The sequence below is a fragment of the Mobula birostris genome, chromosome 20 (assembly GCF_030028105.1).
Source record: "Mobula birostris isolate sMobBir1 chromosome 20, sMobBir1.hap1, whole genome shotgun sequence".
In the NCBI taxonomy this organism is placed as follows: Eukaryota; Metazoa; Chordata; class Chondrichthyes; order Myliobatiformes; family Myliobatidae; genus Mobula; species Mobula birostris.
In genome coordinates this window covers 18,890,906-18,918,024 of record NC_092389.1, presented here as the reverse complement: position 1 = coordinate 18,918,024, position 27,119 = coordinate 18,890,906, and the positions used below count along the sequence as shown (strand labels likewise).

The following is a 27,119-nucleotide window of genomic DNA, read 5'->3' as shown; positions in this document are numbered from 1 at the left end:
GTAGATCCCTCTGCCATACTGGAGAGTGATGCAGCCTGTCAGAATGCTCTCCACGGTATATCTATAGAGGTTTTTGAGTGTTTTGGTTGACAAACCAAATCTCTTCAAACTCCTAATGAAATATAGCCAATGTCTTGCCTTCTTTATAGCTACATCAATATGTTGAGACCAGGTTAGGTCCTCAGAGAACTTGACACCCCAGGAACTTGAAATCACTCACTCTTTGCACTTCTGATCCCTCTACGAGGATTGCATTGTGATCCCTCGTCCTGCCCTTTCTGAAGTCCACAATCAGCTCTTGGTCTTACTGACTTGAGTGCAAGTTTGTTGCTGCGACACTATTAAACTATCTGGTATATCTCACTGCCCTCACGTCTTCATCTGAGATTCTACCAATAATGGTTGTCCTCATTTCCTGGCAAACTGTTCTGTCCATCATATCTTTCCTGGATCTCCTATTGCCCAACTACACTGTGGGTAATTTACAATCTCAATGAGGCATGTCTATGGGACAGAGGAGGAAACTGGAGCACAAATCAGGTAGTGACAGGGAGAACATGCAATCTGCTCACAAACACCACTGGAGATCAGAATCAAACTCAGGACCCAGGAGTTATGAAGCAGTGAGACAACAGATTGCCCAACTGTGCTTCTTTACTTTGAGCTCAATGAGGAGTAGCTGGCAGATCAAGAATTAGGATTTACCTGAGATGCTTCTCACCTCATTGAGTTACCTTCCTATGAGTGCTGATGGCCATCAACCACAGTGATATACATGTAAAAATTCCCAAATATAAACAGAAACACAAGGGATTCTGCAGAATGTGGAAATCCAGAGTAATGCACAAAAAATGCTGGAAGAACTTAGCAGGTCAGGCAGCATTTATGGAGAGCAAAAGGCCAATGTTTTGGGCCGGGACTCTTCATCAAGACCTGAAATAGATGGAGATAGTAACCCGAAACTTTCCTTAACAGGAATTACTTTTGCTTTCTCTGTTTCCTGATGTTTGTGAATTCTCTGATAGTTGATGTTCTGTTTTCAGTGAATGCACAGGGTGCACTCACAGTCATGGGCAACACCCTGCCAGCGTTTCCAATAAGACTATTGCCAAGTTCCATACCTGTCTACCTTAGTGGACCCTCAAATCACAGCTGCTGAATTTGATTAAAAATTAACTTTATTTGTCACATGTACATCAAAAATTACAGTGAAATGCATTGTTGCATCAAATCAAACCAGCGAGTATTGTTCTGGGCAGTCCACAAGTTTCATCATGCTTCCGGCATCAAAACAGCATCCCCACAACTCACTAACCCTGGAATGCGGGAGAAACTGGAGCACCGAGAGGAAACCTACACAGTCATGAGGAGAATGTACAAACTCCTTACAGACAGTGGTGGGAATCGAACCCCGATCTTACAGCTGGCACTGTGAAGCATTGCACTAACTGCTATGCTGGACAACCAATTACCAACGACACTGTGGAAAATCCCAGTAGCTTTATCAAAATGAGATTCGAGTGGTGACGTCCATCAGGAGTGCCCTGCAGTTTTATATCCTGGAGATCCCTATCTGCAGGGCACTGCACAACTCTGCCAAGTAGGGATTGAGGAAGAGTAGAATGGAAGACAAGAAACACAAGGCAGAGCATGAAGAAAAGACAGAATCTGGACAATGAAGTTCCTGCTCAATGCCTGCAAACCTGAGCAGAGAGGCATTGACTACAGGGGCAATAGAAGATTCCCTGACTACTAAATCACAGTCTCCAACCTAGACACACTGACCATCTCCATAATGCTGTCCTTAACATCTACGTAGCTCGCTCATAATCAATGAGAAATACTGGATGATACATAATAAGATTATGTCTCCATTCCTATGCACAACCACCTACACTAGTAATAGCATATCGATGAACAAATTCCTCATCTAATTATTCACTACAATAGTCTTTGATGGGATGCACCTCATCGTAGTACTTCTTGTGAGGATGTGGAACGTATTTTTTGCTTTGCCTGAATGAGTTTGGATTCTCACAGCTAAAGGAGACACTGTGAGAACCTGATTTCCTGTCAGTTTCTTCCAACTAGTTCATCCTGAATGAAGGAGCTTTCTTATGACATGCATCTCAATTCATCAAATTTCTATGGTTTCTGTTGTCAGTGGCACCATATTTTGCAGGGGAAACAGGTGGATGTTAACCCGAAATACAAATACTATTTCACGAAAAAGATTGAAATTTCTAGAGATTATTATTTAATTAGGCACTTTTCAGAGACAGAGGACAACTTACCGAACAAGCTTCACTGGAGCAGATTCGTATTAGAGTCAGAGACTAATCCAGCATGGTAACAGGCACAGCAGCTCAACTCCTACATTCTAACTCTCTGGAGATAGAAAATATCCCATGATACTTTTTGGAACAAAAATAGGGAAATCGCTTTAGTGCCATCACCCAATGATTATCTTTTATCTTGCAACATTGAAAACAAATTATCTGGTAAATATTAATAAAAGAGACCCGCAGGGCAACTTCTTCATGCAGAGGGTGAGAAGAAATAGGAGTGGAAGTAGCTCCAAGTGTTAGTTCCAAGTTAATTCCATTTGCCTATGTTTGGTCCCCCCAATCCATGCATTTATCCAAATGCCTTTTGAATGATGTACCTGCCTCAACCACTTTGTATTGCAGCTCATTCCATATACTGTAAGTAGGCTGTGGAGCAGAGGCATGCAATATTTTATACTTCCTGAGATGAAAGACTGGGCCTTAGTTTTACATCTAAACTTATGAAAGTGCATGTAATTTCAATTCTATTTAGGTGTAGCGTCTTGATCTGCATTGTTGACAATTTCTTCATGTCCCCACGAACAGGTTCTACTTGACCTGCTGAGTTCCTCCAGGAGGTTGTTCTGTTGCTCCAGATCCCAGCATCTGCACTCTCTTGTATCTCCAACAACACTGTAGCAGACAGTCAGCCTGAATTATGTGTGCAAATCATTGTGCAGGGAATTAAATTTAAAACGTGACCTTGAAGTGACCATGCATGCTGTGAGCTGAGCCGTGCCTGACAAGAAGTAAATAGGGGACTTCCCTATATTTGAATGGTTCAATACCACCAGGAGCACTTATCTGAGCTATTTATTAAATCAATTCATGGAACACATGTGCTCATTTCAAAGAAAACAGAAAACTCAGGAGTTAAAATATTTGCAAAGCCTGTAGTCACCCTGAAGAACCCTCAAGGGGAATAGAAGAAAGAAGTGTCGATTTTTTTTTTTACGTTAAATTTCCCTCAGAATTGTGCAGTGAAATTGAAGCTGCTCTCCTTGGGTAACAGTAGGTTTCCCGACAGTCGGAAAAACAGACGTAATATTGTCTGCCTCACGCAAAATGATCCTGCAACCAAAAATGTATGTAACTGAGAAGACACAGGAGACCGGCAACACTTGGCCTTTAAAGGATCAGTTTGGCTAGTGCAAGCCTTCTCTCACAAATTACAGTGTGACAGGATCTCTTCCATGTTGCCACCTTGTACAGGCAACCTTATTTTTGGTGATCTTCTCAAACGAATAAAAATATTTTTTTAAAGGAAGAGGGAAGATGCAAATAGCTCCAGAGGAATACTATTGTATTGTTGTGGGAAATGTGCTTGAGGCCCAAGTGGGTCATCAGACTCATGCCTCGTTTTGTAGAAACATTGACATTTAATTAAATATGGTTTAGAAAGTTGAGAATAGGTATGGCAAACAACATTATTGTAAATGGAGCTGAGGTACCTGAAGATAGACCAAAAGATGGGACGGCAGGACAGAAAAATGACTGGATCAAACAATGCTGTAGTTATTGATTAACATTGCATGAACCCTCTAGAGGAGTATACAGGAGCAAGGAAAGCGCATGGCAAAGATATACCAGAAAGAACAACAATAAAGATGAAGTTTGTTCTCATTAAACTGAAGCAGAAAAGGTTAAGTGAGATTTTCAAGTATATAAAATTGTTTTGCAAAGGCAAATAGTAAAGGAATATTTGCAAAGATAGTAATTAAAACCTAAAGAAACCAGAAGTTAGAGGATATTTTTGGATGAAAATTTTTAGACCACTGAATATTTTATTATTTTATTCCATACAGATATTGAAGCACTTATTAGAATATAATACAGAAAGAAATGAGGTAGCAATTAAAAAGAAAAGAATGTATAATATGAAATAGGATAATGGGGTGAATGAGTGTCACTGTTTGAACAGCTGCCGATGCCACATCTGGTGATGTTAAATGGTCTGTATTGTGAGTCTCATGATTTAATGACACTTAACCCTTTGAAATACTTCCTTTCTAAGATTACTTTTCATCCTGCATCAAGCTTCCCACTCACATCCATGAGTATATAGTAGACAGATTTTCCGACTGTAAATCTGTTGAGTAACTTGAGAATAAAATATACAGTATACGTGTAAATTTGCAGATAATTCATATTTTAAAAACAGTGTTCTGAGAAAGACAATTAAGCAAGTGCAAAAGGTACTTAGTAGTCATATACTGTATGTCATCTAAGTAATGCACTGACAGCTTGGGATAATTTACAGAGAGCACCTTGGTCTCAAGGGAAGCTTATATAACACCAATGGCACTGGGATATCATACCCACTCAGTCTTTGATTTCTCAGTATGAGGGTAAGGCCTCCATTACTGAAGTGGATTTTGAAAATGACTCATTATATTTCAAGAGCTAAAACTGTCAGGGAGTCCGGGGAGTTTGTCGCAAATATTATTTTGGCATAATCCTTGATTATTTCCTTTTTTCAAGTTACTATTCAGTTTTGTTGCCAGCAAGAGACTATCAGATTAAAGTCAATAAACAATTAAAGTGTTATTAAGATTAGATGCTTCCTTTTAAACTTCTGATTAAAATTTGAGTGACATATTAGGAAGACTTCTGGGAATATCAGAGAAGAATAGAACAGAGATAATTGCCCAGAAACTAATATGACCTCCTTGTGCAAACCCTGCAGCCTAGAGTGACATGCTTTGTAATAGCTTCAGTTACCATGAAAAATAGGATAGGAAGGGTTAGTTTTCATCTGTTCTTGTCAATTGAAAGCTTTGTAAGTGGTTTACCATGTTTTTAATCCTGTTTCTTGTGACTCTGTTTCTTTAGTACGTATTTACACAGTTTACATAGAAATATAAATTTTGACCTAGAAATTATTTACATTCTGAATAACTATTTTGGAATTGCTGCAAATTATCAAATTGTTATAATGCAAAGCCAAAATTGCAACCAACAATAAATATGGAAATCCTTTTGGGATTCCTCTGTACATTAACATTCTCCTGCAGCCTTCAGAGTGGGCTTAGAAAACTTAAAACATAGTGTTTGTGCAAAGGTGGAGGAAATATACCAGTTATTAATTTCAAGATTTGTATATATCACTGAGCTTGTGTAATGGAATTGGATTAAAACACATTGTACAGTGAGAAAATAATAACCAGTGTAAATAAGAAGTAAAACCAGGTTAACTGACCAGTTTTCAGTGATGTGGTCCTTGCCATTTTGTTTGCTGCTGATGGTAAATTTATTTATTTGTTTATTTGTTTATTTATTGAGAAACAGCACAGAATGGGCCGTGCCGTCCAGCAAGCCCCTGATTTAATGCTAGCCTAATCACTGTATAATTTACAATGATTCACGAGCTAGTACATCTTTGAATTGTGGGAGGAAATCTGAGCACCTGGAGGAATCCCACACGTTCACGGGGGAGAACATAGAAACTCCTTACAGACAGCGGCGGGAATTGAACCCGAGTCATTGATGTCCCTATGTCACTGGTGTCATATAGGCTTCCATTGAGACCAAGGTGCTCTCTGCAAATAATCTCAAGCTGTCGGTGATACACTGCTGTGTACCCATTGCACTTCCTTAATTATCTTTCTCAGAGCACTTTTTTAAAACATGAATCATGTGTAATTTCAGAATTTAAGCAGGGAAACGAAAAGATCCTATTCTCAAAATAATATGATTGGTCTCTGTATTAAATTAACGAATTTCTCCCTAGCCGGCTCAAAAATCAGACTGTCATCATAACTAGATTTCAATTCCAGTCAATGGAGAGAGAAAACAAAACAAAGCAAATTAAAGCAACCAGAGAAAAATGGGAAGCAGAAAGTCTGCGAGAAGAGAAAAGTAAAGGAGTGAGAAATATACACTGTAGGGTTGGGAATGATCTGAGAAAGTACTTCACCTGATCTGGGGAGAATATTTCCCTTGGCCTGTTTTCAGGACACAAGAAATTGTAAAGCAGCAGGTTGGGCTTAAAGAAACAGGTATGGTTTCCCCTCAAGAGGCGGCTGAAGTGATACTGAGATAGATTTAAAGAAGTTAACTGTTACTAAAAAATGCTGTTGGGATTAGTGTTCATTATTGTTCTGTTGCCTTTCCTTGCGATCCAGGCAATGAATTGGTGTTACCTCCTGATTGCTGGGACTGGTGTCTTTACTTCATTCTCATACATACCTTTGCTGCCAGAAAGAAACGGCATCTATCATCAAAGGCCCCCATGCTCACTTCTTGCTGCTGCAATTGGGAAGGAGGTATGGGAGCCTTAGGTTCCACATCACCAGGTTCAGGAACAGTTATTACCCTTCAACCATCAGGCTACTGAACCAGCATAGATAACATCAACAACCCCAACACTGAATCAATTCCAGAACCTCTGGACTCACTTTCAAGGATTCTACAACTCATGTTCTCAGCATTATTTATTTGTACAAAATTATTATCATTTGTTCCTTTTGTACTTGCACAGGGTGTCTTCTTTGGCAGGTTCCTTAAGGTTGTTATAGCTGGGGGTGGTAATGGGCATAATCTCCCACTACCTGTTAAATGCTCCCAATGGCAGGCATCTCAAATAGCCTCTGACAACCAAGTTCAGCTCCTGGTCATCACATGTGGCTCAGCTACCAAGCCCGGCAAAACCATTTCTACTGACAGGAGACGAGGCAAAAATGGGTTACTGGTGCCGTAAGACCAGTTGCTTTGGGCAGGTGAGATTCATCAGTTGTGGTCGGCAGTTCATTGAGGAGAAGGAAATCTCTGATCTCATACTCGGCTGCCTTGCGGCTATACCAAATCATGGAGAAGTCTTAGGAAGTAAACTCTGAGGAAAAATCCAGAGCTGGAGTTTGTAAGGTACTCCTACGTTGAGTTCAACACTGACTGGCAACTCCTGCGACGCTGCTGGTGTATATATGTCTCTGTCCTTGCTTTGGATTCATCAGCTGCATGGAAAGGGGTAGTCTGCTGCATTGGCAACAACTTGTTTTCCATATCTTAATGCCTTGGCTTGCGTATCACATAAACAGCTAGGATGCAACGTCCATGGTCAACCCTCATGCCTCATTGGTTGTTTGTCAGTCTTTGTTTATATATAGTTTTTCACTGATTCTATTGTATAAGACCCTAAGACTATAAGACATCGGAGCGGAATTAGGCCTATTCTTTGTTCTATTGTGAATGCCTGCAAGAAAATAAATCTCTGTAATACCTGGTGACATACAAGTACTTTGGTAATAAATTTACTTTGGACTTTGAACTATTGCAAATCTTTTATTATAACCCAAGATTGCACACAGCATTCAACCATAATAGCCACGTGGGTGTATATTTTGGGAACTGCAACTGGCATGGGAGATTTTAATCCACGTGTTGATTGAACAAACCGAACTGCCAAGGGCATTGCAGAAGAAGAATAATGCAGACTTCCTGTTGATATATCATTTCTTCTCGGACAAGACAAGAATAATTTCAAATTTCAAGACATAATAAATCTGTGATAATAAGCCTGTTTCTGATTTTAATTCTGGTATTTATTTGAATGCATGTAAGATTTACAAAGATAGATGAATTGACAGCACAGATAGAAATGTATGTGTATGGTCTATTAGCTGTTATAGAGACATAATTTCAGGGTAAGCAGGACTGGGTGCTAAATACTCCAGGTTATACAACAAAAGAACATGCCAAAAGAAAAAGGAGGTGCGATTAATAGATAGATAGATAGACATACTTTATTAATCCCGAGGGAAATTTGGTTTCGTTATAGCCGCACCATAGAGTGTAAATATAGCAATACAGAAAACCCCAACAATCAAACACCAAAATGCAAACTATGCCAGATGGAAAATAAGTCCAGGGCCAGTCTATTGGCTCAGGGTGTCTGACCCTCCACAGGAGGTGCTGCACGTTCGATGGCCACAGGCAGGAACGACCTCCCGTGCCGCCAAGTGTTGTATCACGGTGGAATGTGGCCGAAGTCCAACAGTAAAAAGTTCAATATCCAGTCTGCAAACACGTTCCTCGATCGTAATATACCCCGGATTGCACCATCCGTTGTTAGCCAGAACAGTAAGCACCAAACTCCTTTACGCTTACCGCTCTCAGTGCGCTTCCGGTCAGCCGGAACAGTATTACCCACCGAACTCCTCTTCTCCAAAAGTCTCTGTTGTCTCGAGCCGGTCCTCCTTCCTCGGCTTTGTGATCCCCCTCTGTGTGTTTTGCTCCGGATTTCAGCAGGGGTGTCCACCGCTCTGTTCGCTAAGCCGGCCGGTCTTTGCTGGTCTGTGGAATACACAATGCGACCTTGCTTCTGTCCCACGTGTCGGGATGTAACCATTTTCAGCGCTAAAGAAAACTCAAATAAAACTCTCTCTACCAGCATGTTAGAGAGGGTGCAGCTTTGACGTGTTACCGTGAGAAAAAAATCAGAGTTGTGTTATGATTGAGGTAGTGGATAGTGCCATAGAATTGGTATTGGTTGAAATCATGACAGTAGGCGAAAGAAGACATCGGTAGGAATAGACAATAGGCCCCGAAAATGTGACCTCTCACTAAAATGGAGCATAAATGTGAAAATCTCCTGGTGACGTTTGACGTGAACTGCAGCTATCATGAGAAATTTTAATCTACATATTGATTGGACAGTTAAACAGTCAAGGGCATTGGAGAAGAAGGATTCTGGAGTGCATAAAAGAGGTTGGGAACCCGTAGTCTAAGGGGAACTGAGAAAATAAGCTAAGGCCACCATCCGAGCTAAGCTGTCCTCTTGCTGTTGCCGAGAAGGAGGTACAGGAGCCTCAGGTTGAGGAACAGTTATTAACCCTCGGCCGTGAGATTCATGAACCAGACTTCACTCACCCCAACACTGAATTGTTCCCACAATTCATGGACTCTTCAGCTTATGTTCTCAATATCTATTGCCTATTTACAGTGCCTTGAAAATGTATTCAGCCCTTAACCCTTTGTTCACATAAATGAGTATTACAACCAGGGATTTTGATCAATTTAACCGAGAATTTTGATGTGTGAATCATATGCTCCTTTTTCAAATAGGCCCAAAATACAGGGAAAATTGTAAAGCATGAAACACTAAAAACTCAAAGACTGAAAAGTCAGCAGTTCAAGAGCATTCACTCCCCTTTGCTCAGTACTTAATTGAACCACATCTCACAACTATCACAGCCTGTAGTTTTTTTGGATAAGTCTCCATGATGGAACAAGATTTGCTCATTCCTCCTTGCAAAATTTCTCAAGCTATGCCAGGTTAGTTGGGGAATGGTGGTGGACAGTAATCTTGAGGTCTTGGCAAAGATGTACCAGAGATGTTCAATTGGGTTAAGGTTCGGGTCTGACTGGGCTGCTCAAGGACATCTATTTTTTTTCATTTGAAGCTGCTCTATGGTTGCTCTGGCAGTGTGCTTTGGGTCGTTGTCCTGCTGAAAGGCAAACTTCCTCCCCAGTTTAAGCTTTCAGGCAGGGCTAGCAGGCTTTTATCCAGGATCTCTTTGTATTTAGTAGCATTCATCTTCCCACCAATTCTGACCAGATTTCCAGTCCCTGCTGCTAAAAAGCATCCCCACAGCATGATGAAACCTCCACCATCCTTTACAGTAGCGATGGTGTTACCTGGCTGATGTGCAGTATTAGATTTACGCCACGTGTACTGCTTAGTGTTGAGGCCAAAAAGATCCACTTTAGTCTTATCTGATCACAAGATATTTTTCCACATCTGCACAGTGACACTTTGTAAAGTCTTAACGGGCAAGGATATGGTTCTTTTTTTTAAGCCAGGGCTTCTTCCTTGACACTCTTCCATAAATACCCCTTTTGTGCAAGGCCTTCGAGATTGTGGAGCCATGAACTTCATCTCCAGTTGCAGCCACTGACCTCTGCAGCTCACTCTGAGTGACTGTTGGTGTCACAAATGCCATTCTTCTCTGGCGACTAAGTTTAGAGGGGCAGCCTGATCTAGGCAGTGTGGCTGTGGTGTAATACAAACGTTTGTATGTTTTCCACTTTTTCCTGATGGACTGCACTGAGCTCCGAGGTATGTTCAGTACCTTTGAGCTGATCTTGTGCTCTTCTCTAGATTTGTGCTTCTCTATTAACATTTCCCTGAGTTGCCTTGATTGCTCTTTTGTCTTCATTTTGGTCTGGTCTGTTAAAAATCTACAATACTGTTGAACATTACAGAGAGAAGTGGTATTTATTCATGAATTTATTGAAAACATCAGTTTTCTACATGATCAAATTGGTTCAGTTGTTAAGGTAATATTGCACTGAAGGATGCTAGCATAGTAACTAGAAATGGGATGACTACTTTTTCAGCCTAACAATTTTGGTTTTTTTAACTTTTAGTAAATTTGGAATTTTTCTTTTGGTTTAACATGATGCACAATGTTTTGTAAATTAGCTCAAAAACCCTAATTCAATATATCTTAAATTTAGAAAATGAGATAGTAAAATGTGAAAATAATTGTGGGGGCTAAATACTTTTTCAAGCTGTGAGGATGTTTTTTAGCAGCAGGGACTGGAAATCTAGTCAGGATTGGTGGGAAGATGAATGCTGCTAAATACAGAGATATCCTGGATTTATTATTATTAATATTGTGCGTGTTTTTTTCTTTTTGCATTTGCACAGTTTTTGTATTTTGAATATTGGTTGTTTGTATTGTTGTCTGCAGTTTTTCAATTGTGTTTCTTTGTACTTACTGTGAATGCCTGCAAGAAAATGAATCTCATGGTAGTATATGGTGAGATATATGTACTTTGATAATAAATTTACTTTGAACTTTAAACTTTGAAGAGATGAACTATGGTAAATTGTTGGTTTATAACACTCAACAGGAATTGATCCTTTTTATAAATAAGGGATTCCAATACACCATGCACCAATTCCTTCTCTCTACCACCCTCTAAAATATGCGCAGTGTTGTTCTCTGAAACATTGGTTGCATATGTATTATCCAGTGATAGTTCCTCTTCAACTTTGCGGTTGCCGTCTTCCTTTGCTGATTGGAAAGATTCGATGTCCAAGATATCTGATATTAAAAATGGGAAAGAGTTGTATTCTGATCTGTGGAGAGTGAATGTGCATACTTAGATCTTGAGTCAGCTGACGGAAATGTGGCACAGAAGATATGATGAAAATACTTATAGTTCATTGCAATGGCCCTTCTTATGATGGCTGTCACCCAGGAGGAACTGCATTTGAGTTTCTTGAGCTGCTTCCTCCTGACTTGCAGGAAAATGGATTATTATTAACCACGAGGATTGCATTGATAATGCCGCAAATGCTCTAAATTGCCTTATGAACAGTAAAATAGATTAGATAGCTGCACAAAAGTAATAGACTGAAGCCTTATTGTATGGATCTATCATCAGAGTGAGAAGTTTTCCCAGTGGATTGGCTAATGTTCTTCATGCAACTAACTGCAGCAAAATCAGATTGCCTAGTCCTTTATCTAGTTGCTGTTTGTGGAAATGAAGAATTTAACTACAATGAATGTCTACATGAGCACTTCACCTCATTTCATTATACAGAACTGTTATGAGATGGGTGGTGCGTTGCAGTAAATTATGGTTCCTTAAAGATTGAATGAGGATCCCACTAGGTTCATTTGGCTGTGCTATATCTCAGTTGCAGTTAGCGCTGCTGTCTCACAGCTCTCGAGATCTTGGCTTCATTCTGACCTAAGGTCCTGTTTGTACAGTGTTTGCAGGTACTCGCTGTGATGGCTTAGGTTTCCACCCTGATCCCAAGGGCATGCTGGTAGGCTAATTGACTACCCTTTATGTAGGAGGAATCGAAGGAGCATAGACTGACATGCGAGAAAGAATAATTAGCAACAGTACAAGGAAAGAAGCATCTGGCAGAAAACCCAGTGGATCGTGTGGCCTCTATCTGTGCTGTTATAAGTGTAAAAATAATATTGTTTTGGAAATTCTCAATTTGAATTTCCTCAAATGCTTTTACTTTATAGGACTTATAGTAAGGCAGCATCAATTTTTCTCCATTAATATCGATAAAATAAACTCCCCTATTGCAGTGGTAGAATGGAAAGTTTATTCATTAACAAGTGCAAGGGAACTGATCTGAGTTGTGTGATGGTGGGCATAATCACCTCCCAGCTTTTCCCTTCATCACCTCTCCCCACCCACCCATCTCCCCCCTCTCCTAGTTTTCCCCATCACCTGCCAGTTTGAGCCCCTTCCCCACCCCTATCTTCTTATTCTGGCATCTGCTCCCTTCTTATCCATCCTTAGCCTGAAATGTCAACTATTTGTTTCATTCCAAAGATGCTGCCTGACCTGCTGAGTTCCTCCAGCAACTTGTGTGCGTAGTGCTAGAGAACCTCCATGCAATTCTTCAAATTGCATTGAGCAGGAGGAGCTTGGGAGAAACAATGGCGCCTAACGGCGACTCCTTTGCTTGCATCTTCGGAAACAGCTTTATTTCTATCTTTAATATCTCTATTTTCCCCTTTCAGGGTACTTTTGAAGACCCTGACCTGGATGTACACGTTGACTTCGATTCTTTGCGGGAATGGGACCTGCTCTTTGGGTTTCACGACTGGCCGTTATTCGATATGCCTAGGATGCGGCCTAAGAGCTTCGCTTGCCTTCGGTGTTCTAAGATTTTGTGCCTCTGGAGGCGGCCGGACCTGCAGGAAATCAGTGTGTCGTGGGAGACGGAAGATTGAAAGCAGCAAGCTGGCTGCTGGCTGTGTGCCCAGAGATCCGAGTTCTTTGGGCACAGAGCTCGGAAAAAGCGACGCAACAGACTTTCAACATCGTAAGTCACTGAGTTGTTTGTTATGTCTTCCCTTTCGCTGTGAAATGGAGACATCCCTTTTTCCCTTATTAGGGAGAGAGAGAGAGAGCACCTGTGGTATGTTGAATTACTGGGTGAATGAGTAGTCTTTGGAATACTGCAATTCTGTGTCTTTATTGATGCTTTGCTGCATGCTTGAGTGCTCGGTGGGGGTGCTGATGCTTTTTGTTTGCAGGTGAGGGGGATCATTGCTTTGCTGCTGCTTATGCGTGGGAGGGAGAGCTGGGGGGGATTTGGAGTTCTAACATTCAATTGTCATTCATTCTTTGGGGCACTCCTCTGTTTTCATGGATGGTTGCAAAGAAAAAGTATTTCAGGGTGTATAATGTATACATTTCTCTGACATTAAGTGCACCTTTGAAACCTTTGAAAATAATTTTACAAAATTTTTACATTAACTTCAAGAGAGAGATATTTAACATCTCAATCAAACAGCCTTCTAATGGTGCTGCATTTCCTCAGTATTGCAATGACAGATCAAATTTAGAACATGATAAACAAATTCCCAGAAAGGAGTTCTGCTTTGTGGCTTCACAGCCCATGGTCACTGACCTATTATCAGAATCAGAATCAGATTTCATATCACTGGCATATGTTTTGAAATTTGTTATGACGTGGCAGCAATACATTGCAATACATAATAATAAAAACTGTAAATTACAGAATGTGAAGTCAAAAAGTTAAATTAAATAAGTAATTCAGAAAGAGAAGAAAATAAGCAGTGAGTTTGTGTTCATGGATTCAATGTCCATTCAGAAATCTGATGGCAGAGGGGAAGAAGCTATTCCTGATAGCTTGTCAAATGTGTGCAGGATAGCTTTTTGCAGCAATACATAGAGGTACCAACCAGAGAAGGGGCAGTATTGGATCTCCTGTTAGGGAATGAGATAGGTCAGGTGACGGAGGTATGTGTTGGGGAGCACTTCGGGTCCAGTGATCACAATACCATTAGTTTCAATATAATTATGGAGAAGGATAGGACTGACCCAGGGTTGAGATTTTTGATTGGAGAAAGGCTAACTTTGAGGAAATGTGAAAAGATTTAGGAGTGGATTGGGACAATTTGTTTTATAGGAAGGATGTAATAGAGAAATGGAGGTCACTTCAAGGTGAAATTTTGAGGGTACGGGATCTTTATGTTCCTGTTAGGTTGAAAGGAAAGGTTAAAAGTTTGAGAGAGCCATGGTTTTCAAGGGATATAGGAAACTTGGTTCAGAAAAAGAGAGGGATCTACAATAAATATAGGCAGCTTGGAGTTAATGAGGTGCTCGAGGAATATAAAGAATGTTAAAAGAATCCTAAGAAAGAAAGTAGAAGAGCTAAAAGAAGATACGAGGCAGCTTTAGCAAGTAAGGTGAAAATAAATCCAAAGGGTTTCCACAGTTAGATAAATAGCAAAAGGATAGTGAGGGATAAAATTGGTCCCTTAGAGAATCAGAGTGGATGGCTATGTGCGGAGCCAAAAGAGATGGGAAAGATCTTGAAATATTTCTTTTCTTTGGTATTCACTAAGGAGAAGGATATTGAATTGTGTAAGGTAAAGGAAGCAAGAAGGGTAGTTATGGAAAGTATGACGATTAAAGAAGAGGAAGTACTGGTGCTTTTAAGGAATATAAAAGTGGATAAGTCTCCGGGTCCGAACAAAATATTCCCTAGGACCTTGAGGGAAGTTAATGTGGAAATAAGAGGAGCTCTGACAGAAATATTTCAAATGTCATTAGAAACGGGGTTGGTGCCAGAGGATTGGCGTATTGCTCATGTGGTACCATTGTTTAAAAAGGGTTCTAAGAGTAAACCTAGCAATTATCGGCCTGTGAGTTTTATGTCAGTGGTGGGTAAATTGATGGAAAGTATTCTTAGAGATGGTATATATAATTATCTGGATAGACAGGGTCTGATTAGAAACAGTCAACATGGATTTGTGTGTGAAAGGTCATGTTTGACAAATCTTATCGAATTTTTTGATGAGGTTACTAGGAAAGTTGACGAGGGTAAAGCGGTGAATGTTGTCTATATGGACTTCAGTAAGGCCTTTGACAAGGTTCCACACGGAAGGTTAGTTAGGAAGGTTCAATCGTTAGGCATTAATATGGAAGTAGTAAAATGGATTCAGCAGTGGCTGGATGGGAGACGCCAGAGAGTAGTGGTGGATAACTGTTTGTCAGATTGGAGGCCAGTGTCTAGTGGTGTGTCTCAGGGATCTGTACTGGGTCCAATGTTGTTTGTCATATATATTAATGATCTGGATGATGGGGTGGTAAATTGGATTAGTAAGTATGCAGATGATACTAAGTTAGGTGGAGTTGTGGATAATGAAGTAGGTTTTCAAAGATTGCAGAGAGATTTAGGCCAGTTAGAAGAGTAGGCTGAAAGATGGCACATGGAGTTTAATGCTGAAAAATGTGAGGCGCTACATTTTGGTAGGACTAATCAAAATAGGACATACACGGTAAATGGTAGGGCATTGAAGAATGCTGTAGAACAGAGGGATCTAGGAATAATGGTGCATAGTTCCCTGAAGGTGGAATCTCATGTGGATAGGGTGGTGAAGAAAGCTTTTGGTATGCTGGCCTTTATAAATCAGAGCATTGAGTATAGGAGTTGGTATGTAATGTTAAAATTGTACAAGGCATTGGTAAGGCCAAATTTGGAGTATTGTGTACAGTTCTGGTCACTGAATTATAGGAAAGATGTCAATAAAATTGAGAGAGTACAGAGGAGATTTACTAAAATGTTGCCTGGGTTTCATCTCCTAAGTTACAGAGAAAGGTTAAACAAGTTAGGTCTTTATTCTTTGGAGCGTAGAAGGTTGAGGGGGGCTTGATAGAGGTGTTTAAAATTATGAGGGGGATAGATAGAGTTGACATGGATAGGCTTTTTGCATCGAGAATGGGGGAGATTCAAACAAGAGGACATGAGTTGAGAATTAGAGGGCAAAAGTTTAGGGGTAACATGAGGGGGAACTTCTTTACTCAGAGTGTGGTAGCTGTGTGGAACGAGCTTCCAGCAGAAGTGGTTGAGGCAGGTTCGATGTTGTCGTTTAAAGTTAAACTGGATAAATATATGGACGGGAAGGGAATGGAGGGTTATGGACCGAGGGCAGGTCAGTGGGACTAGGTGAGAGTAAGAGTTCGGCACGGACTAGAAGGGCTGAGATGGCCTGTTTCCGTGCTGTAATTTTTATATGGTTATATGGTCAATCATTGAGTGTGTGTCTTCAGGCTCCTGTACCTCCTCCATGGTGGTAGCAATGAGAAGAGGGCATGTTCTTAATGATGGCTGATGATTGTGAGGCTAGTGCCCATGATTTAATTGACTGAGTTTACAACTTTCTGCAGCTTATTTCAATCCTCTGCAGTGCAACCCACATACCAGGCAATGATGCAGCCAGTTAGAATGCTCTTCACAGTACATCTGTAGAAATTTGCAGGTGTCTTTCGTGACATACTAAATCTCCTCAAACTCCTTATGAAATCTAGCCACTGCCGTGTGGCTATACTTTATTATAGTGATTAATAGACAGGAAAACAAAAGTGAAAGTGCACTTCTAGCAAACTTCTGTGTAGAGTTCCATTGGGCAGTAATGTACAGAGAACGATAATGTCTATCTGTAATGTTTGAACCCAGTGATTGATATAACAATATAATTGCAATGCAGTTGTTGTTTTGGGATCATGTGAATGGATAAATGGAACTATGTATTTGAATAATACTGTGTTCTAAATTAAAATGGAAAACTCTAATTTGTGCCACATTTAGGATGTTCAGTATGAAAAGGTGATTGACAGTAGTGCTGTTCATTATATCTGTTCTTTGTTTTTTATCATTAGCTCATTGGCTGATAATATCAGATTGCATAAAGTCAAGTGCTACACAGGTCAGACAAAATGCTGGCAATAACCTCAAAAATAGGACTTTATTTCCATTCAACTTTCCAGTTCATCAATGTTCCTTTGTTAACTGCCCTGCTCCTGTCCCCCAGCTCCATCCCTCATTTGCTAATAGAAGACTTGGAACAAGAGCAACTGAGGAAATTAGAGTAATGTCAAATAGGACAGGCTTAGCTGGTATGATACGATGGCCAGCAATAGAAACTGGTTCTTGGAGGGTGAAATGAAAGCCAGAGTCAGTTTTGCATTTTAGTGAAGGCTGAAATGCCTCTTTATGAGATGAACAATGCTCTGCTTTTGGTATCCAGTTCAATGAGTTTTACCAAGCAGAGGAAACACTGCATAACTAGGAGATTCACACCAGTGCAGATTATATCTAATATTGTCTCAGTAAAAGGACAAGACCCAGCATTTATTTTAGTTGCTAAATTATTATAGTTCCCTTGCTTCATAATATTAGGTTTTACATAGAACATAGAACACAGTACAGGCTCTTTGCCACATGTTGTTATGCCAACCTTTATAAATCTACACCACAATCAATCTAACTCTTCCCTCCTACATAATTCATAGTTCTCTGTTTTTCCTACATCCATGTGCATATCCTGGAATTTTGTATCTACAGTTCTGGTCTTCTACTCCACCTCTGGACTTAGTTCACAAGTAACTTACTGAACTGAGAAGGCAGATGCAAATTGTATCTGTGTCCCCAGTATTATGTCAGTGAAAACTGGCACATCTAGCACGGTCTAATTAAATTGAAGGTACGTAGCAGAACCCACTTGGTGATGGAGATGTTGTCTGTATTGAGATTAGTATTCTCACTGACTCAATATTATCTAACCAATTATTTATTGAAAAGTAAAAGGATAAGTGGTTTCTTTTTATCTAATTGTGCATTTTCAATTAAATTAAGTCAATTAAGTGCTAGGTCAATTTATTTTTTACAGTTTTTAATCAGTAGTTTTTAATTGGTTTTTTTGACTGTTTATAAATGTATCCAATAAACAGAAATATTGTTGACAGCATGAGCCATCGGGAGACTATCACAACTCTGTGAGGACATGGTCTTAGTCCCAAACTTCAGAAATTACATTCCACTCTTCCCTTGCAATGGGTCAGTTTTATTTCAGGCATGAATTTGCCTTGATTATTTACTGACAATTTGTACTAAGTGATGGTCAATTTTACGTTGTGTTCTTTTTTGACCATTAGGCACTAATTAATAATACAAAATCATAATTTCAAGCATGATTCTTATGTAAACAAAAATACTGCCGCGAATTTTAGAGTGATAACAGCACAATGGAGGCAATTCAGCCCTTCAAATACTTCCTCGCTTTTGCAATATCAATGCTGCAAATTCCACAGCTCAGCTTCTTGGGATGTAGACAGTGCTAATAATGCCAGCATTTATTGACAATCCCTAACTGTCCTACACAAGGTGCATCTCTAACTATCCTTGAACTGCTGTAATCGTTTTGGTGAGGAAACTCAAACTATGCAGTTGGGTACGGGGCTGCAGGACTTCCAATAGCGACAATGTAGAAATGTGATGTTGATAATCCTGCATTCATGCTCCTTTCATGTATTGATCCAGTTTCAATACACGTTCATCTTCTGCAGACAAAACAACATTCAGTGAACCCCACAACTTTCACCATTTATAAGAGGGAAGAACAGAAAGGAAGAAAGAAATATTGATTTTATTTATCACACGTACATTGAAACATACAGTGTAATGTGTCAGCTGCATTAAACCAGATCAGTGAGGATTGTGCTGGGCAGCCCACGAGTGTTGCCACACTTCTGGCACCAACATAGCATGCCCACAACTCACTTACTCGAACTGTACGCCTTTGGAAAATGGGGGGAAGCTGGAGCACCCAGAGGAAACCCATGCGATCACAAGGAGAACATACAAACTCCTTACTGACAGCTGGAAGAATTGAACCCCAATCTTACAGCTGGCGCTGTAAAGCGCTACACTAACCATGTCGTTACTGTGCCATTTTCTCTTCCAAAGGATGGATTTGTATTGAAATGAAGCCTGTGCCATTGGGAGTATATGCAGGCAGGTTATTTAAATATTGTCTTGTGAATGCAACATGCTTAAGTTACCTCGTATTAATATGGCTCTCAGGGAAAAGTTAATGTGTGCCCCTGTTTCTAGTTAATGTGAGTTGAACACTCATATTTCACATCAAGCACTAATAATTCATGGTGTGGGTTTTGTATAACTGGAAGCTGACACTTTCAGAATATTGCAGCTCTGCGGTTTCCAATGTTCTCTTATTTACATGTTGAAAATACTAGATTTCTGAGATTGAGAATAATTTTGCTTTACAACTGTGAAATAATAAGCACGATAGTGTAACAGCCAGTTGGACTATTTAATCAGATAACCAACTGACAAATGAATAACTCAGTTCAATGAATCCACTTTGGACTTCTTGAAACCAAAATCCACAGCTGGAAAATAATAATGGGAAAGTTTGGAATATATATCTTAATGTGAGTTGGCTAAAAGGAGACTCTGCTAACCACCAAGCTTGAGAAGAATTTTTGGCATCATAATATCAAAGAATAAAGTTTGGACTGATGCCAGAGTGTTCTGGTGAACACATTTCTTTCAAAGCCCCATTAGGAACTAGAATAGACCTGCAAACTCCTCAGTCCAACCTCTTCTTTCCTTTAGCTAACGTCTTATACCTATTTCAGCACCATTGTCTTTGATTCACACCTCTTGATATACTTAACACACAAAAATATATCAACGTGACTTTTGAAAACTCTGCTTAATCAAGTAGCCTCAACTTTCTTGGGGCATGAGTTCCAGATTTCCTGTATGCTTTCTATGAAAGAAGTATTTCCTGCATTTGCTATTGAATAACCTTGCTCTAATTGTAAGATTGTCACATTGTTCTTTATTTCTTCATTTGAGGAACTGATTTTTCTATATATGTCTTAATTCATTTTTGAATGTTTTAAATATCTCCATCAGAACATCTCCCCTGCTCCACTGAACCTCCAGAATGCTCGACATGCAAGAGTTCTAGGCCAAGCTAAGGAGGTACAGAAGGTTTAGGTCCTACACCACCAGATTCACAAACAGTTATTACTCTTCGACCATCAGGTTCTTGAACTGACATGGATAACTTCACTCACCTCAACTCTGAACTGATTCCACTACCTATAGACTCAGTTTCAAGGACTCTACAACTCAAATTCTTAGATTTATTTATTCATTTATTTATTTATTATTCTATTTGTACAATTTGTCTTCTTTTGCACATTGGTTGTTGTTCAGTCTTTGTGTGTGATTTTTCATTGATTCTATTGTACTTCTTTGTTCTACTTTGAATGCCTTCAAGAAAATAAACCTCAGGGCAGTATACGCTGACACATATGTACTTTGATAATAAATTTACTTTGAACTTTGCTAAGTCAAGCTTGCAGAAGCAACACAAAATTGGACAAAAAACTCAGCGCTATTTGTAGGACCTTACTGTATGATATATAGCAGCTATAACTGGGTATATTAGAGCCTTCTTGTAGACAAAATCATTCATTATTGGATAGATTTTATAACATAGAACCACAGGCTCACAGCTTCTGGAAATGTATTTTGGGTACTTAGACCGTAATCTAATGAACACTGACCTTCAATACTTGTTCCTTTGCATCAACGGCACTAATTTATAAACTTCACCTCTATATTTCAGGTTCTCTGTGGTGCCTGTAGAAAATGTGATAAAGCCATACAGATATAAGTCCTTAATGTCTTCAATAAGAATGATGCTCAAGATAAAATTAATATCAGTAAGTCATTCTCAATTCCCCACTAATTCTGCAGAACATACCGTGCATTAGCTGAGACTAATTTATTTGATTTTCACTCTTTTATTTTAGTCAGACTCCAATATTAAGACAGAAGTCAGAAACCAGGGCTGTCCATCCAGCTGATGTATGACAAGGTCTGTCCTCAAGGATTAATGATTGTAATAAGATCACGACAGATTTATTGAATGATATTGGCACTAAGTTACAAGAGGTAACACAGCCATTGCTTGTTGCAATTTAATCCCTGGATTATGGAACACAAAAAGCTCAAGCACTCTTATAAAGTATCTCAGAGCTGTTGATTAAATGATGACCCTGTTACTCATATCAAACATGCATCTGTCTACATGTGGAATCCTCCTGTGACATTATTCAGCACAAGATTCTCAGTGTCTTCAGTCACTGTCACATTTGCTCTATTTTATTTCATTTCATGTCACTGGTACAATTGTTCCTATTGTGTGTAACTCTGGGTGGTTATGTGTGAAAAATAGGGTTATCATTCATTAAGACTTTTGCATTATAAACAATCTAACTCATGGAATGAAATGATATGTTTTACAACAGTTTTCTCTCTCTATATGGTCCATTTTTAAGCATTGCTTTGTGGTTGCAGTAGAATAAATTAAATGCAAATACAGCATTGAAATTACAGTTGTTGTTGTTCCTCTCTGCACTCTGTGGCACATCCAGTGGCAAACTTTAGCATTTGTCTGTGTTTTATGAGGCCATGTTGCTAGCTTGATGCTCAACCTAGCACAGATGGAAAGCATGCAAGGAACCAGTCGGATTTGAGCCCAGGACCCCTTGTGTCAAAGTCCAGTGCGGATGCCACTACACCACTGGCCTGCATGACATAAAGTTGTACAGCACAGAAGCAAGTTCCTTTGCCCACCAAGCCCATGCCTGCCTTTGTGCCCAGCTACACTAATCCCATTTACCTGCATTTGCCTTCTAATCCTTAGCTATGTAAGAGCCTGTCTAAATGTCTCTTAAACATAGTGATTGCACCTGATTCCACCAGCTCCTCTGGCACTTAGTTCCAGATATCAACCACTCTGCAAAAACAAAATAGTCCACTTAAATCTCCTTTAAAACTTGTTCCACACACCTTAAACCCATGTCCTCTTAATTTTGATAACCCAGCCATGAGAAAAAAAAACTATCTGGTCAATCTGTGCCTCTCATAATTTTATAAACATCTATCAGGTCATCCATTAGCCTTCCATGTTCCAGACAAAACAAGTTTAGCCTATCGATCCAATCTCTCCTCATAACTGAGCTCCTCCAATCCAGGCAACATCCCAGTGAATTCCTCTGCAATCTCTCCAGCACAACTACATTCTTCCTATAGTGTGGCAAAGAGAACTGCGCACAATATTCCACATGTGATCTAACCAGTGTTCTGTAAATTTGCATAATGAGATTCAACTTATATATTTTATATAACAGTATAAGAAAGCTGACGAATCAGCATGTAGGAGGGAGATGGAAAATCTGGCTGAGTGGTGCCACGACAACAACCTCTTACTCAATGTCAGCAAGACCAAGGAGCTGATTATTGACTTCAGGAGGAGGAAACCAGAGGTCCATGAGCCAGTCCTCATTGGAGGATCAGAGGCAGAGAGGGTCAGTAACTTAAAAATGCCTCAGTATTATAATTTTGGAAGACTTGTCCTCGGCCCAGTATGTAAGTGCAACTACAAAGGAAGCACAGTAGCACCTTGACTTCCTTAGGAGTTTATGATGGCATCTAAAACTTTGACAAACTTCTATAGATGTGTAGTAGAGACTGCATCACAGTCCGATATGGAAACACCAATGCCCTCGAACAGAAAATCATCCAAAAAGTAATGGATACAGCCTAGTCAACCACAGGTAAAGCCCTCCCCAAGATTAAGCACATCTACATGCAGCATTATCGCAGGAAAGCAGCATCTATCATCAGGGACCCCCACCACCCAGGAAATGCTCTCTTCTCACTGCTGTCATCAGGAAAAGGTACAGGAGCCTTAGGACTCACACCACCAGGTTCAGGAACAATTATTACTCCTCAACTATCAGGCTTTTGATCCAAAGGGGATAACTTCATTTGCGCTATCATTGAAATGTTCCCACAACCTACAAACTCACTTTGAAAGATTGTTCATCTTATGTTCTCAATATTTATAGCTTATTTACTTAATATTATTTCTTTCTTTTTGTATTTGCACAGTTGGTTGGCTTTTGTGCTCTAGTTAAATGCTCAAGTTATATGGTCTTGCATTGATTCTATGATGATTATTATTCTATTATGGATTTATTGAGTATGCCTGCGAAAATGACTCACAAGGTTATATATGGTGACATATATGCCCTTTGATAATAAATTTTCTTTGAAGTATGTCCTGACCTATGATGGGAAGCAGACCAGATGTCTTCTTCACTACGCTATCTACATTTCTGTCACTTTCAGTGAACTTTGGACTGAAGCACAAAGTTCACCTGTTCTTCAGCATTCCTGAGTGCCCTAAAATTTATTGTATACAGTACCTCACACCCTTATTTGCCTTCCCAAAATACAATACCTTGCACTGCTGAGATTAAATTCTATCTGTCAATATCTACACAACTTCCCATCTGATCTATGGTATATCCTTTTGCTGCTTTGACAACACTCTCTGCTATCCAAAATGCCACCAACTTTTGTGTCATCAACAAACTTACTAATCATGCCTCCTGTATTCACATCCTAGTCATTAATTTACATCGCAAACAACTATAGTGCTATACCAATAATCCCTGTGCTTCACCACTGGTCACAGACTTTGAACCATCAAATCATCTATCTACCACCACTCTCCGCTTCTTATCACACACCCAGTTTGCAATCAACCAGCTCTTCATGGATTTCATATTTCAGGGCCCCATTTTGCCCTCCTAATTTCTTTCTAAAGTTCTCCCCTGCAAACTCTACATTTCCCAAGGTACAGACAGAAATCAATCAAGGTAGTAACTTGTTAAATTGGAATAAATGGATGTCATCTTTTCACCATATTTTTAGAAATATTTAATAGGCCTTTCAATATTATCATATTTATTAAATTATCTTAGTGTTTAGTGATTACAGAAGATAAAAATGGAGAATAATGGGTATCTCTATTCTCTATTATGTGTTTTTTTTTTAGTTTTGGCTTTGTGCTGCTCAGGATTGAAGCAATCATCATAATTGGTTTTGACATTCCAAGCCATTGGGACTTCCTTATGATCTTGAAAGACTTTTTCACTGGTAGACTGCCTGCAACAAAATATGTAAAATCAGATCGTACTTACATCAGACCTGATAGTTCCCAAAGAACTGGAATATTTCTTAATTAAATCTCTATGACCTCCAGTTGTTTCCTCTTTGCCTTTTACTATTCTGTTTCTTTTCCACTGATACCTCTGCAGGCCACACCAAAACGTTTTATGTCCAGCTTAGTTCTGAAACACTGTCTTTTCATGCCCTAAACAGATACCTAAGTTACTTTAAAAGGCATTTTTATAGTATTTCCTGCTGGTGTGACAGAAATTACCAAAAATCGACAGTGATGTGATTCAAGAGAAAATAGAAGTATTACTCCACCTAGATCATGCGTGTTGGGTGTATAATATTTTGGCATGATTCCTTTTATGTTTAACCAGCAAATGCCTCAAATACACAGAAAAAGCATTCATGCGATATAGATAATTCAAGGAACATTATTATGTATGGAAATTTAGAGATAAAAATTTAGACCACCACAGGTATACATTGTTCACATTTATTCATGAAATACATAACGTGAAAGAAAGGTTTTCATAACTTCTGTTTGTTTGCCTCAAAATACAGGATTAAGTAAGTTGAAAGTTGATGAAGTTCACAGCAAGAGATCCAGAGGATCAAAATTAGAATTTATAAAAAAGCACAGGCGCTGAAAATCTAAAATAAAAACAGGAAATGTTGAGTTCTGATGAAGTGTCTTCAACCTGAAATGTTAATACTGTTTCTCTTCCCACAGATACACCCTGACTTCCTGAATATTTCAGCATTTCCTGTTTTCATTATGGAATCAAACTGATCATTGTAAGAAATGATCACTGCAAGAAATGTCGAAATAAGAGTGGCAGGAAAATCGATATGGGATAAAATATTTGTTGATACAATAGGGACAGTTGAGAGATTTTTGCTTAGGTACATAGAGGTCGGAAAAATGGAGGGCTATGGATTGTGTAGGAGGAAAGGTTAGATCAATTGTTGTTTCTAAAGGCTGGCATAACATTGTGGGCCAAAGAGCCTATACTGTTCTGTACTGTTCTACGTATGTTCAATGTAAAATTAATATATTATTAAAAAACATGGGAAGTACAATAATTGTGTAATTAAAATAGCTGTTAGATCTTGTCTTTTTACCAAGTCAATATTAATGCAGTAATGATAGGGTTTCCATTCTTAGAGAAGCAGACAGGAGATTCTGTGCACGTGAAAGAGACATCTTTGCCTCCCAGGTGCCAGGGTCAAGGATGTCTCAGATCAGGTCCACAGCATTCTAAGGGGAGAGGGTGAGCAGCCAGAAGTCATGCTACATATTGGTATCAACGACATAGGGAGGAGGTCCTGAATAAAGAAAGCTGAAAAACGAGACCGCCAGGGTAGTAACCTCTCGATTGGCGCCTGTGCCGTGTGCCATTGAGGGTAAGAATAGGATGATTTGGCAGATGACTGTGTGGTTGAGAAATTGGTGCAGAGGGCAGGGTTTCAGATTTTTGGATCAATGAGATCTCTTTTGGGCAAGGTTTGACCTGTAGAAAAAGGACGGATTACACCTGAACCCAAGGGGTCAAATACCCTTGTGGGCAGGTTTTCTAGAGCTGTTGGGGATGGTTTAAATTAATTTGGCAGGGGGATGGGAACTGGACTGATAGGGCTGAGGATGGGGCATTTGGTATATAAGTAGATGCAGTGTGTATTGAGACTGATGAGGACAGGCAGATGATAGGACAACATTGCAGTCAGTAGGATGAGTTGAAGTGTATCAGGAGACAAAATTGAATGTTGAAAACAGGCCTGAAAACGTTATATCTGAATAAGGTGGATAAATATGTAATGCAGTTAGAGATTGGCAGGTATGATGTTGTGGGCATCACTCAGTCACGGCTAAAAGAAGATCTTAGTTGGGAGCTTAACGTCCAAGGATGTACAGTGTATTGAAAGTACAGGTAGTAGGCTGAGGGTGTGGAATGGCTCAGTAGGTAAAAAATGAAATCAAATCTTCAGGAAGTGGTTACATAGGATCAGAAAATGTAGAATCTTTAAGTAGAGTTAAGGAACTGCAAGGGTAAAAAGACCCTAATGGGAGTCTTATACAGGCCTCCGAGCAACAGACAGGATGTGGAATACAAATTATAACAGGAGATAGAAAAGGCATGTAATAAGTGCAGTGTTGTGATTGTGATGGAGTATTTCAATATGGAGGTAGATTGGGAAAATCAGGTTGGTGCTGGATCCCAAGAGAAGGAATATCTAGAATGACTATGCTGACTACGGTTCTTTGCGGGAATGGGACCCGCTCTAAGGATTTCATGAATGGCCGTTGTTCGGCACGCCAAGGGCTCAGCCTAAGAGCTTCGCTCGCCTTCGGACGACCAAGATTTCGTGGCTCTGGAGACGGGGCGGTGGGGGGGCGTGTGATCAGAAGTCGGTACCTCTGCAGGTGATTGGTGTGTCATTGGAGACAGCAGATCTCTGGCTGTGTGCCCAGAAACCCAAGATCTTTAGGCACAGAGCTCAGAAAAAGTGACGCAATGGACTTTTAACATTGTAAACCAGTGAAATGTTTGTTATGTCTCCCCTCTTGTTGTGAAATGGAGACACTTCTTTCTCCCTTATTAGGGAGAGAGAGAGAGCCTGTGGTCTGTCGAATACTGGGTGAACAAGTGGTCTATAGGGTACTGCAACTCTGTGTCTTTGCTGTTGCTTTGTTCATGCTTGAGTGCTCGGTGGTGGGTGCCAATGCATTTTTTGCTCGTGGAGGGAGTGGGGGATTGTTGCTTGCTGCCATTTACACACGGGAGGGAGGGGAGCTTGGGGGGGGACTTTGGGGTTCTAACATTTAACTGTCATTCATTCTTTGGGGCACTCCTCTGTTTTCGTGGATGGTTGCAAAGAAAAAGCACTTCAGGATGTATATTATATACATTTCTCTGACATTAAATGTA

The 27,119-nt window shown here is 39.8% G+C and overlaps 1 protein-coding gene across 1 annotated transcript in view; it reads right to left on the bottom strand.

Annotated features, from left to right (window-relative positions):
• The window catches only part of LOC140185089 (galactosylgalactosylxylosylprotein 3-beta-glucuronosyltransferase 1-like), a 212,040-nt gene that overhangs the window by 152,562 nt on the left and 32,359 nt on the right, over positions 1–27,119 (bottom strand). The window contains exon 2 of the mRNA XM_072238346.1: positions 20,724–20,799. The gene's annotated coding sequence lies outside the window, so the exon portion shown is untranslated. The remainder of the gene's footprint in view (positions 1–20,723; positions 20,800–27,119) is intronic.